Source organism: Ambystoma mexicanum, chromosome 12 (genome assembly GCF_040938575.1).
Source record: "Ambystoma mexicanum isolate Mex_15411 chromosome 12, UKY_AmexF1_1, whole genome shotgun sequence".
Classification (NCBI taxonomy): Eukaryota; Metazoa; Chordata; class Amphibia; order Caudata; family Ambystomatidae; genus Ambystoma; species Ambystoma mexicanum.
In genome coordinates, this window is record NC_090936.1 from 1,257,287,596 (window position 1) to 1,257,302,036 (window position 14,441).

At 48.5% G+C, this 14,441-nt stretch overlaps 1 protein-coding gene across 1 annotated transcript in view; it reads right to left on the reverse strand.

The window, feature by feature from the left end:
- The window catches only part of LOC138514439 (zinc finger protein 271-like), a 108,090-nt gene extending 94,501 nt beyond the window's left edge, over positions 1 to 13,589 (reverse strand). The window contains exon 1 of the mRNA XM_069629950.1: positions 13,440 to 13,589. The gene's annotated coding sequence lies outside the window, so the exon portion shown is untranslated. The remainder of the gene's footprint in view (positions 1 to 13,439) is intronic.
- Positions 13,590 to 14,441: the final 852 nt, after the last annotated feature.

A 14,441-nucleotide genomic window follows, 5' to 3' on the forward strand; every position in this document is an offset into this window, starting at 1 on the left:
CTTAGTGCCCTTAGGATCACCGGGGCGATGCTATGAACATCCAGTCCCTCTTAGTGCCCTTAGGATCACCGGGGCCACGCTATGAACATCCAGTCCCTCTTAGTGCCCTTAGGATCACCGGGGCCACGCTATGAACATCCAGTCCCTCTTAGTGCCCTTAGGATCACCGGGGCCACGCTATGAACATCCAGTCCCTCTTACTGCCCTTAGGATCACCGGGGCCATGCTATGAACATCCAGTCCCTCTTAGTGCCCTTAGGATCACCGGGCGATACTATGAACATCCAGTCCCTCTTAGTGCCCTTAGGATCACCGGGGCCACACTATGAACATCCAGTCCCTCTTAGTGCCCTTAGGGTCACCGGGGCCACCCTATGAACATCCAGTCCCTCTTAGTGCCCTTAGGATTCTGACAGGCGAATAAGCCGGACAAAAGAATAGGAAATGCAGCAGATCCTCACATGGTGCAGAGCAGAGCAGACACCTTTCCTCGGAAGCAGACCTGGGCCATTCTACTGCAGTTAAAGCTCTCAATGGAATGCAATCAAAATGCGCCCTCATGAGTAAACACCTACCATATAACATGTCCCTCCATAAAAGAGATTCATGAATCGTATTGGGTACAAATAAAATAAATCAGTGATTAAAAGGTTTAAAAGTTACTTAGTCTATTACCTAAAGCAATTTACTTTAAATGTGATTGAAGGGCTTTTTGCATAGTCTGGGTTTACACACATGTAGACAGAGCATTAATTGTCATTAAAAGGGGTTAACATGTTTAAACCATGGGATCATTAAAGCACATCATTTAGTTAAAATATGAATAATAATGAACTGGGTGAAGACTGCTAAGGGTTAGAGCATGGACATTCAAGGGGCAAATTATCTTCCAGGTCGTTCTGTCCCAGCTCTGTGCACACTGTATAGTGACAGACAGAAAATATGATTCACAACCGGCAAAGGCGGTAAGACCAATCAGAATCCGCCATTCCTGGGAGCGATTCTGCAAGCAACGGTCGCGGCGGTTGCAGAAATAACAAGAAAAAATAGCTGCCATTAAAATCACTCGCTCAGAGCGCGTCTCCCATTAGATAAAAAATAAATAAAAACTATCAGAACCCTGGGGGGAAATCACAGGGTGAAAATGGCTTTCAAGCCCCGCCACCAGGGCGGACATGCGTTTAACAGCCCGCAGCCCGAGCTGAAGCCCGAGCTTTGCTCGGCCCTACAAAGGTCAGGCTGGCGGGTCATTCATCGGCATGGCTGCCCCGGCGGCGGGGTGTGAAAGCCATAATAATAAGGTTCTGGGTGAAGTCTGCAATGGGTTAGGCCAGAGACATTCAAGAGACATATCCTGGTCCAGGTGGGTCGGACCCAGCTCTGTGTGCACTGCATAGTGACAGGCAGAAAATAAGAATAATAAGGTTCTGGGCGAAGACTGCAATGGGTTAGGCCAGAGACATTCAAGAGACAGATCATGGTCCAGGTGGGTCGGACCCACCTCTGTGTGCACTGCATAGTGACAGGCAGAAAATAAGAATAATAAGGTTCTGGGTGAAATCTGCAATGGGTTAGGCCAGAGACATTCAATAGACAGATCATGGTCCAGGTGGGTCAGACCCACCTCCCTGTGCACTGCATAGTGACAGGCAGAAAATAAGAATAATAAGGTTCTGGGTGAAGTCTGCAATGGGTTAGGCCAGAGACATTCAAGAGACATACAATGGTCCAGGTGGGTCAGACCCACCTCCCTGTGCACTGCATAGTGACAGGCAGAAAATAAGAATAATAAGGTTCTGGGTGAAGGCTGCAATGGGTTAGGCCAGAGACATTCAAGAGACATATCATGGTCCAGGTGGGTCGGACCCAGCTCTGTGTGCACTGCATAGTGACAGGCAGAACATTAGAATAATAAGGTTCTGGGTGAAGTCTGCAATGGGTTAGGCCAGAGACATTCAAGAGACATATCCTGGTCCAGGTGGGTCTGACCCAGCTCTGTGTGCACTGCATAGTGACAGGCAGAAAATAAGAATAATAAGGTTCTGGGTGAAGACTGCAATGGGTTAGGCCAGAGACATTCAAGAGACAGATCATGGTCCAGGTGGGTCTGACCCACCTCTGTGTGCACTGCATAGTGACAGGCAGAAAATAAGAATAATAAGGTTCTGGGTGAAGACTGCAATGGGTTAGGCCAGAGACATTCAAGAGACATATCATGTTCCAGGTGGGTCTGACCCACCTCTGTGTGCACTGCATAGTGACAGGCAGAAAATAAGAATAATAAGGTTCTGGGTGAAGTCTGCAATGGGTTAGGCCAGAGACATTCAAGAGACATATCCTGGTCCAGGTGGGTCTGACCCAGCTCTGTGTGCACTGCATAGTGACAGGCAGAAAATAAGAATAATAAGGTTCTGGGTGAAGACTGCAATGGGTTAGGCCAGAGACATTCAAGAGACAGATCATGGTCCAGGTGGGTCTGACCCACCTCTGTGTGCACTGCATAGTGACAGGCAGAAAATAAGAATAATAAGGTTCTGGGTGAAGACTGCAATGGGTTAGGCCAGAGACATTCAAGAGACATATCATGTTCCAGGTGGGTCTGACCCACCTCTGTGTGCACTGCATAGTGACAGGCAGAAAATAAGAATAATAAGGTTCTGGGTGAAGACTGCAATGGGTTAGGCCAGAGACATTCAAGAGACAGATCATGGTCCAGGTGGGTCTGACCCACCTCTGTGTGCACTGCATAGTGACAGGCAGAAAATAAGAATAATAAGGTTCTGGGTGAAGACTGCAATGGGTTAGGCCAGAGACATTCAAGAGACATATCATGTTCCAGGTGGGTCTGACCCACCTCTGTGTGCACTGCATAGTGACAGGCAGAAAATAAGAATAATAAGGTTCTGGGCGAAGTCTGCAATGGGTTAGGCCAGAGACATTCAAGAGACAGATCATGGTCCAGGTGGGTCGGACCCACCTCTGTGTGCACTGCATAGTGACAGGCAGAAAATAAGAATAATACGGTTCTGGGTGAAGTCTGCAATGGGTTAGGCCAGAGACATTCAAGAGACATATCATGGTCCAGGTGGGTCTGACCCACCTCTGTGTGCACTGCATAGTGACAGGCAGAAAATAAGAATAATAAGGTTCTTGGTGAAGTCTGCAATGGGTTAGGCCAGAGACATTCAAGAGACAGATCATGGTCCAGGTGGGTCGGACCCACCTCTGTGTGCACTGCATAGTGACAGGCAGAAAATAAGAATAATAAGGTTCTGGGTGAAGACTGCAATGGGTTAGGCCAGAGACATTCAAGAGACAGATCATGGTCCAGGTGGGTCGGACCCAGCTCTGTGTGCACTGCATAGTGACAGGCAGAAAATAAGAATAATAAGGTTCTGGGTGAAGTCTGCAATGGGTTAGGCCAGAGACATTCAATAGACAGATCATGGTCCAGGTGGGTCGGACCCAGCTCTGTGTGCACTGCATAGTGACAGGCAGAAAATAAGAATAATAAGGTTCTGGGTGAAGTCTGCAATGGGTTAGGCCAGAGACATTCAAGAGACAGATCATGGTCCAGGTGGGTCGGACCCAGCTCTGTGTGCACTGCATAGTGACAGGCAGAAAATAAGAATAATAAGGTTCTGGGTGAAGTCTGCAATGGGTTAGGCCAGAGACATTCAATAGACAGATCATGGTCCAGGTGGGTCAGACCCAGCTCTGTGTGCACTGCATAGTGACAGGCAGAAAATAAGAATAATAAGGTTCTGGATGAAGGCTGGAATGGGTTAGGCCAGAGACATTCAAGAGACATACAATGGTCCAGGTGGGTCTGACCCAACTCCGTGTGCACTGCATAGTGACAGGCAGAAAATAAGAATAATAAGGTACTGGGTGAAGTCTGCAATGGGTTAGGCCAGAGACATTCAATAGACAGATCATGGTCCAGGTGGGTCTGACCCACCTCTGTGTGCACTGCATAGTGACAGGCAGAAAATAAGAATAATAAGGTTCTGGGTGAAGACTGCAATGGGTTAGGCCAGAGACATTGAAGAGACATATCATGGTCCAAGTGGGTTTGACCCACCTCTGTGTGCACTGCATAGTGACAGGCAGAAAATAAGAATAATAAGGTTCTGGGTGAAGTCTGCAATGGGTTAGGCCAGAGACATTCAATAGACAGATCATGGTCCAGGTGGGTCGGACCCAGCTCTGTGTGCACTGCATAGTGACAGGCAGAAAATAAGAATAATAAGGTTCTGGGTGAAGACTGCAATGGGTTAGGCCAGAGACATTCAAGAGACATATCCTGGTCCAGGTGGGTCTGACCCAGCTCCGTGTGCACTGCATAGTGACAGGCAGAAAATAAGAATAATAAGGTTCTGGGTGAAGTCTGCAATGGGTTAGGCCAGAGACATTCAAGAGACATATCATGTTCCAGGTGGGTCGGACCCAGCTCTGTGTGCACTGCATAGTGACAGGCAGAAAATAAGAATAATAAGGTTCTGGGTGAAGTCTGCAATGGGTTAGGCCAGAGACATTCAATAGACATATCCTGGTCCAGGTGGGTCTGACCCAGCTCTGTGTGCACTGCATAGTGACAGGCAGAAAATAAGAATAATAAGGTTCTGGGTGAAGTCTGCAATGGGTTAGGCCAGAGACATTCAAGAGACAGATCATGGTCCAGGTGGGTCTGACCCACCTCTGTGTGCACTGTATAGTGACAGGCATAAAATAAGAATAATAAGGTTCTGGGTGAAGTCTGCAATGGGTTAGGCCAGAGACATTCAAGAGACAGATCATGGTCCAGGTGGGTCGGACCCACCTCTGTGTGCACTGCATAGTGACAGGCAGAAAATAAGAATAATAAGGTTCTGGGCGAAGTCTGCAATGGGTTAGGCCAGAGACATTCAATAGACAGATCATGGTCCAGGTGGGTCGGACCCAGCTCTGTGTGCACTGCATAGTGACAGGCAGAAAATAAGAATAATAAGGTTCTGGGTGAAGGCTGCAATGGGTTAGGCCAGAGACATTCAAGAGACATATCATGGTCCAGGTGGGTCTGACCCAACTCCGTGTGCACTGCATAGTGACAGGCAGAAAATAAGAATAATAAGGTTCTGGGTGAAGTCTGCAATGGGTTAGGCCAGAGACATTCAAGAGACAGATCATGGTCCAGGTGGGTCGGACCCACCTCTGTGTGCACTGTATAGTGACAGGCATAAAATAAGAATAATAAGGTTCTGGGTGAAGTCTGCAATGGGTTAGGCCAGAGACATTCAAGAGACATATCCTGGTCCAGGTGGGTCTGACCCAGCTCCGTGTGCACTGCATAGTGACAGGCAGAAAATAAGAATAATAAGGTTCTGGGTGAAGTCTGCAATGGGTTAGGCCAGAGACATTCAAGAGACAGATCATGGTCCAGGTGGGTCTGACCCAGCTCCGTGTGCACTGCATAGTGACAGGCAGAAAATAAGAATAATAAGGTTCTGGGTGAAGTCTGCAATGGGTTAGGCCAGAGACATTCAAGAGACAGATCATGGTCCAGGTGGGTCTGACCCACCTCTGTGTGCACTGCATAGTGACAGGCAGAAAATAAGAATAATAAGGTTCTGGGTGAAGTCTGCAATGGGTTAGGCCAGAGACATTCAAGAGACAGATCATGGTCCAGGTGGGTCGGACCCAGCTCTGTGTGCACTGCATAGTGACAGGCAGAAAATAAGAATAATAAGGTTCTGGGTGAAGTCTGCAATGGGTTAGGCCAGAGACATTCAAGAGACAGATCATGGTCCAGGTGGGTCGGACCCACCTCTGTGTGCACTGCATAGTGACAGGCAGAAAATAAGAATAATAAGGTTCTGGGTGAAGTCTGCAATGGGTTAGGCCAGAGACATTCAAGAGACAGATCATGGTCCAGGTGGGTCTGACCCAGCTCTGTGTGCACTGCATAGTGACAGGCAGAAAATAAGAATAATAAGGTTCTTGGTGAAGTCTGCAATGGGTTAGGCCAGAGACATTCAAGAGACAGATCATGGTCCAGGTGGGTCGGACCCAGCTCTGTGTGCACTGCATAGTGACAGGCAGAAAATAAGAATAATAAGGTTCTGGGCGAAGTCTGCAATGGGTTAGGCCAGAGACATTCAAGAGACATATCATGTTCCAGGTGGGTCTGACCCACCTCTGTGTGCACTGCATAGTGACAGGCAGAAAATAAGAATAATAAGGTTCTGGGTGAAGTCTGCAATGGGTTAGGCCAGAGACATTCAATAGACAGATCATGGTCCAGGTGGGTCGGACCCAGCTCTGTGTGCACTGCATAGTGACAGGCAGAAAATAAGAATAATAAGGTTCTGGGTGAAGTCTGCAATGGGTTAGGCCAGAGACATTCAATAGACAGATCATGGTCCAGGTGGGTCGGACCCAGCTCTGTGTGCACTGCATAGTGACAGGCAGAAAATAAGAATAATACGGTTCTGGGTGAAATCTGCAATGGGTTAGGCCAGAGACATTCAAGAGACATATCCTGGTCCAGGTGGGTCGGACCCAGCTGTGTGTGCTAATGCTAATGTTTCTGGGAAATTGTGCACGAGATTGCAGTTTTGATCCCATTTTTCCACAATGTTCAACAAACCACCACCACACTCCGGACGCCCCTTAAGGGGTATGGGCTAGCTTACTAAATGTACACAAACTACAAAGGCCCACTTTAAGATCGCCTGCGCATAATTGAACAGTTTTACGCGGAGACGATTCTTGTACTTGTCTATGAAACCTTTGCAATGTCCTTACACTTCATAGAGGCTGCGACACACATATTTAAACAGTGTGTGAGGATAATGCAGGGCAAACCTATTTTTCAATTAGGTGTGATTACGCCCTTTCCTTCAATATGACTTTTAAATCAAGACCAGTCATTTTATGAACTCACAGAGGCCCACTTTAAGAGTGCCTGGGTCTAACTACAGGTACATGTGAACATGAGTTTTTATATGGCATGCTCAGTGGGAAATGTGTACTGCTTTCTACATGTTGTGTGACCCCTGCTTCTGGGGGTTTGTATGGTCTTGTAGATAAGGCAGACATTCCAGACCCACGTTCCATGCAGATTGTTCCTTCAGCCACTGAAGACTAAGGTGTTCCTTGCTTTCTTTTCATTTTGAGAATGTACGGTGCTGTGGTTCTTTCTTTACTAATATTTCACTCTGGGCCATAAAGTCTGGTGGAAAATTCAAGCCGGGTGTATTCTCAGAATGCATAGAAATATCTGGACTCACTGAGCGACTCAAGCCGTGTGTATTCTCAGAATGCAGAGACATATCTGGACTCACTGAGCGACTCAAGCCGGGTGTATTCTCAGAATGCAGAGACATATCTGGACTCACTGAGCGACTCAAGCCGGGTGTATTCTCAGAATGCAGAGAAATATCTGGACTCACTGAGCGACTCAAGCCGGGTGTATTCTCAGAATGCAGAGAAACATCTGGACTCACTGAGCGACTCAAGCCGGGTGTATTCTCAGAATGCAGAGACACATCTGGACTCACTGAGCGACTCAAGCCGGGTGTATTCTCAGAATGCAGAGAAATATTTGGACTCACTGAGCGACTCAAGCTGGGTGCTGGACTCACTGAGCGACGTATTCTCAGAATGCAGAGACATATCTGGACTCACTGAGCGACTCAAGCCGGGTGCTGGACTCACTGAGCGACGTATTCTCAGAATGCAGAGACATATCTGGACTCACTGAGCGACTCAAGCCGGGTGTATTCTCAGAATGCAGAGACATATCTGGACTCGCTGAGCGACTCAAGCCGGGTGTATTCTCAGAATGCAGAGACATATCTGGACTCACTGAGCGACTCAAGCCGGGTGTATTCTCAGAATGCAGAGACATATCTGGACTCGCTGAGCGACTCAAGCCGGGTGTATTCTCAGAATGCAGAGACATATCTGGACTCACTGAGCGACTTAAGCCGGGTGTATTCTCAGAATGCAGAGACACATCTGGACTCACTGAGCGACTCAAGCCGGGTGTATTCTCAGAATGCAGAGAAATATTTGGACTCACTGAGCGACTCAAGCCGGGTGCTGGACTCACTGAGCGACGTATTCTCAGAATGCAGAGACATATCTGGACTCACTGAGCGACTCAAGCCGAGTGCTGGACTCACTGAGCGACGTATTCTCAGAATGCAGAGACATATCTGGACTCACTGAGCGACTCAAGCCGGGTGTATTCTCAGAATGCAGAGACATATCTGGACTCACTGAGCGACTCAAGCCGGGTGTATTCTCAGAATGCAGAGACATATCTGGACTCACTGAGCGACTCAAGCCGGGTGTATTCTCAGAATGCAGAGACATATCTGGACTCACTGAGTGACTCAAGACGGGTGTATTCTCAGAATGCAGAGAAACATCTGGACTCACTGAGCGACGTATTCTCAGAATGCACAGACATATCTGGACTCGCTGAGCGACTCAAGCCGGGTGCATTCTCAGAATGCAGAGACATATCTGGACTCACTGAGCGACTCAAGCCGGGTGCATTCTCAGAATGCACAGACATATCTGGACTCGCTGAGCGACTCAAGCCGGGTGCATTCTCAGAATGCAGAGACATATCTGGACTCACTGAGCGACTCAAGCCGGGTGCATTCTCAGAATGCAGAGACATATCCGGACTCACTGAGCGACTCAAGCCGGGTGTATTCTCAGAATGCAGAGACATATCTGGACTCACTGAGTGACTCAAGACGGGTGTATTCTCAGAATGCAGAGAAACATCTGGACTCACTGAGCGACGTATTCTCAGAATGCACAGACATATCTGGACTCGCTGAGCGTCTCAAGCCGGGTGCATTCTCAGAATGCAGAGACATATCTGGACTCGCTGAGCGACTCAAGCCGGGTGCATTCTCAGAATGCAGAGACATATCTGGACTCGCTGAGCGACTCAAGCCGGGTGCATTCTCAGAATGCAGAGACATATCTGGACTCACTGAGCGACTCAAGCCGGGTGCATTCTCAGAATGCAGAGACATATCCGGACTCACTGAGCGACTCAAGCCGGGTGTATTCTCAGAATGCAGAGAAACATCTGGACTCACTGAGCGACTCAAGCCGGGTGTATTCTCAGAATGCAGAGAAACATCTGGACTCACTGAGCGACTCAAGCCGGGTGTATTCTCAGAATGCAGAGCAATATCTGGACTCACTGAGCTCTCAGAATGCATAGACATATCTGGACTCACTGAGAGACTCAAGCCGGGTGTATTCTCAGAATGCAGAGAAACATCTGGACTCACTGAGCGACGTATTCTCAGAATGCAGAGACATATCTGGACTCGCTGAGCGACTCAAGCCGGTCGTATGGCAGCTGCATGGCCCTACAGTCACATCGCCAGAAGAGTTGGCGACTGCATTTACAGCACATGCACTGAATCACAGGATGTGATGGGCAAACTGCATGTGCAGTTGCTAAAGGATTGGTAGAGTGAAGCAGCCATTATTTTGACATGAAGTTTGTTTCTCATCAAGTTAGACATGTAGAAGACACATGTCAATATCCCTGAATGGAAACTTAAAGCAAGTTGATGGGAAATGTAATTGCGAGTGAAACTGAATGAAAATGTAAAAGGCGCGCTGATTGGACAGAAGACTAGTCCTTTATGATCTGTCTCAGACCTCATGCAGCTGGTGATTGGCCTCCATTTTGAATTATGCGCTTGCAGTAAGAATGGTGTTATGACAGAAGAACACAGTATTTACCTCCACACTCATATATTGATGCTCTGGCAAAGTGCATGCGACCTGGCATACAATGCCTAAAGCATATGTGTGCACCTTGAGTAACAATGAAGTGACAAGATTGATGACTGAGGGTCAGGACTTTTAATTAGATTAGGGGCACACATCCGTGCTCATTATCCCCTAAAGACCCAGGACGTGGCCTGGAGTGTTCCTGCTCGGCTGAGCTTCACATGGAAAGCTATTGTACTAATTGGGGAGGGATGCAGCCCTCCATAGTGTGAAAGTGCGCAGCCCCAGTCAAGAACACAAAATAATGTGTCCCTGATCAGGGACGGGCAAAACCATAGAATGAGGGGGCGGGACTGGGGAAGGTTTACAGCCCCATCATGACATCGTCCCCGTACCCCTTACCCTAGTGTTTATCATGTTAGTGGACTTTGGTCAAGGCGCCCCTCCGCCCCTATTTGCTATTGGTCTTGCTGAAGCTATAACATGGACTCCACATGTGAACCTACATTGCTGTGAATAGACATTAGGCCTGCCTCATGTGACTGGTGGAAGGTCGCTGAACTCGAGCCATTGGAAGACGCCGCTCTGAACCGTCCCAGACAATGGACTTCACATCAATGCCAGACATCGTCATGGCTGCAACAGCCCTGCGCCCCTCGCCTGAGGAGGGTGTGACCGGAGGTACGCGTGAGATGGCCTTCTTGCCTGGAAACGCACCATCACGCAACATCTCATGGACCTGATCATGGAGAGAGGACTGGTCCCTCAGGACGATAGACATCTTTGTGCAAGCAGGAGGCCAGTTAGCATGCCAGAAGCCCCACTAAGTGTCTCGGGGTCTCAGAATGCATCAAAAGAGCAGATCTCGAGGGCGGGAGGGTTAATCCTTGGCTTCTATACTGGGTTGGCTCCAGACCTCTAACTATATCTTTTGATTCCCCCCAACCTCTTTTGAACATTCTGCCAACACTTTTAATGCACTTTAAACCATGTGATCCTGGGCACATTTCGCTTTGCTCCCTTTAAATTAGGCCTGGCCTATGAACTTTGGCTCTACAGTATAATCTGCCTTTCTTCCCTTGCTCTGAACTCTTAAAAGTGTTGAGGACTGTTTTATTCTATGCTCTGCCTTTTCTCTCCCTTTTTAACCTAAACTATTGGAGTGCCATCTAGGTTAAGCGCTCACTTCTGTCTTAACAAATAGTAGTGCTTTAACCCTGACTTGTCTGATAGTTATCAAGGGAGGTGTGTATACTTTACCTGAACATGTTTTACCTTATTGTTTTATTAAGAGTGCTAGTGTATTGCTTAAAGTGTGTTTTAAATAAAGGACTCTACACTGGTCAGTGTTTGTTTGCTCTACTGTACTTTAGCCCTATTGTGTATACTCTATATACTGTTTAACTCTTCTTGAGAGAAGTTTGACTGCTCAGCCACAGCTACCAGGTAAATCTGGGTGGTGCAGACTGCTACCAATTGGATTTACTGCTTACTCCTGTAGTCTTAATCTTTTTGCAGTGCTCCCTAATGGAACTGCACAGGATTCTGCCTAACATGGATGTGTCCCCCGCACCATAAGGCGACGCTTTGCCAGACCTTGGACACTCGTTGTGTTGACCTATTATGCCTGTTTGCACTCCTGAATGTTTCTCCCGCACCATGAGGTGAGGCTTGGCCAGACTGTGGACACTCATTGTGTTGACCTATTATGCCTGTTTGCACTCCTGAATGTTTCTCCCGCACCATGAGGTGAGGCTTGGCCAGACTGTGGACACTCATTGTGTTTACCTTTTATGCCGGTTTGCTGCAACATACCGATTTGACCTGACAGCCATGTGCTGTCCATGTAGCCTGTACCGTGTACACATACCTACTTTGTCTCATATGTTTGTGCACGCCTATAGTAGCCCTGTACCATGTGGTGAGGCTTTGCCAGGCTGTGGACACTCATTGTGTTTACCTTTTATGCCGGTTTGCTGCAACATACCGATTTGACCTGACAGCCATGTGCTGTCCATGTAGCCTGTACCGTGTACACATACCTACTTTGTCTCATATGTTTGTGCACGTCTATAGTAGCCCTGTACCATGAGGTGAGGCTTGACTAAGCGTGCCTTACCACGCACCATTATGCTGTAACATCTTACGGTTTATGATCTGTAGTATGCACTTTCTGTAACTCGCGCTTTGTTGCCTCAGAGTTTGGCGCGCTGAATAAATGAATATATGAATAATAAGCCTTCCCGATGGTCGACCACTAGGGTGGCCAACTGTCCCGTATTTTGTGGGATCGTCCTGTATTTGGGACTCTGTCCCGCAGTTTGCAGAGTGGCTGTGCAGGACGCAGGTTGTCCCAGCTTGCTCAGTTCCCTGGAGTGTGACTCTCGGGAGACAGCAAGTCGGGACAACCTGCATCCAGCACAGCCACTCTGCAAACTGAAGTGGCCATTAACACACCACGGCGCTGCCGCCTGCTGCCGCCTGCTGCCGCCTGCTGCTTTCTTTCTCTGGGTGGCCCCGCGCTCCTTTTTTGTGTCTGCAGGTCGAGCTGTTAACGCTGTTAACACCTGTCTTCATTCTAATGCTAAAGCTTTGTTCCTGGGGTCGTCGTGATGGTCATGTTTCCATTTAAAATGCGTGACCATGACCTCCCAAGGACAAACCATTTGCATTGCAATAAAACCAGGAATTAAGAGCCATTAACAAATTATTTTAATTAAAAAAGGGACAGGGCAAACGTGAATGACGACGTGGCGTCATCACTGCCTTGTGGGCAAGAGTCGTCCAAATGGATCTCAGAAGGTTGGCCATCCTATCGACCGCCCTTGGGTGGAATTGCATCGTGGTGGATAATTGCGTGCCTGTCACATGTTATTGGAGTCGTCGGCCCGGTCTAGAGGCGCTGTGTGCGCGTTTAATCATTATTCATAAAGCTCCTGTATCCTCTCGAGTTCCATGTAAGGGACTGTATGCCCTTTACCGTGGATTGTGGGGGATTGTGGGCTCAAGCTTTCCCCATTAGTCCTGCTTTCCGGCATCTACAGGAGCTCCGGGCAATAATTCGCCATAACAGCCTCTGTCCCGAGCGCTCCTGCCCCTGATTCTGATTCTCGCTTTAGTTCCTGACAAGAGGTTACATGTTAGCCCATGTGTCCTGTGATGTCAATTTCTGCCATAAGCATGTCTGTGGCTTTCTTACATGTTCTGTCCGTCTGGGAAACACACATGATGTAAATCAGGGGGTGTGGGGGAGCCTGCTCGTGGGATTCCATGAACCAGTCCAAGGAGTCACGTGCTGGCGAAGTAGGGCTCTCTTTTGATCTACAGTATATGGTGAGCGCTGCCTGACATTCCCAAACAGCCACAACATGATACATGGCAGGTGCCACAGATCAGCAGACAGCTCAGCAGGTGAATGCTGCTACCGTAAACTAGTCAGCACCAAGGGCCCCTCAAGCATAGCTTGGGGAGTAGGGGAGTGGGGGGGCATTGAAGAGAATCGGCGTGCAGGAGGCCTGGCAGGTGAGTCAGCTGTGTACCAGGAGGATGGCACTGCCAACAGCGTGTGAGTTCAGAGCCATGCCTAAAGTGTGATTGCTGATGGCAAACTGACATCCAAAAAAATGAGATAACTATATCACACACATGACACAGCACACTCCTGCACACCCCTCACTCACCTGACCAGAAGCTGCTGAGCCCCCCCACTCTCAGATGTGATGTCACTGCTGCTGTAATATCAGTTTCTGGCTGAAACTGGTCCCATGTGAGGGTCAGTTATCAGACTCCAGATTCAGACACCTGCATATTCACGGCCACCACATTCTGATGCACTGCACAAGCCCAGCACCCGAGACACTGCTCCCTAGGGCATATTACAAACAGCATGTTCACAGCAGCACAAGCCCAGAGCCCGAGACACTGCTCTCCAGGGCATGCAAGCCCAGAGCCTGAGACACTGCTCTCCAGGGCAGTTTAGGAGCAGCATGTACACAGCCATATAAACCTAGAGCCTGAGACACTGCTCCCCAGGGCAGTTTAGGAGCAGCATGTACACAGTAGCATAAGCCCAGAGCCTGAGACACTGCTCTCCAGGGCAGTTTAGGAGCAGCATGTACGCAGCCATATAAACCCAGAGCCTGAGACACTGCTATCCAGGGCAGTTTAGGAGCAGCATGTTCACAGCCATATAAACCCAGAGCCTGAGACACTGCTCTCCAGGGCAGTTTAGGAGCAGCATGTACGCAGCCATATAAACCCAGAGCCTGAGACACTGCTCTCCAGGGCATCTTAGGAGCAGCATGTACACAGTAGCATAAGCCCAGAGCCTGAGACACTGCTCTCCAGGGCAGTTTAGGAGCAGCATGTACACAGCCATATAAACCCAGAGCCTGAGACACTGCTCCCCAGGGCAGTTTAGGAGCAGCATGTACACAGTAGCATAAGCCTGGAGCCTGAGACACTGCTCTCTGAGGCATGTTTAGAAGCAACATGTAGCCAACTATATAAGCACACTGCCTGACACATGGCTCTGCAGCACATGCTCACATGCAGCAACAGTCCAGACCCATGAGATATATGACTTCAAGCTTCGGATTCCAAGAAGTGTTCGGCCAAATTCCAACTTAAACAAAAAACAAACAAAAAAAAAAACGATCCGGCTCAATACTTTAGGCTACATA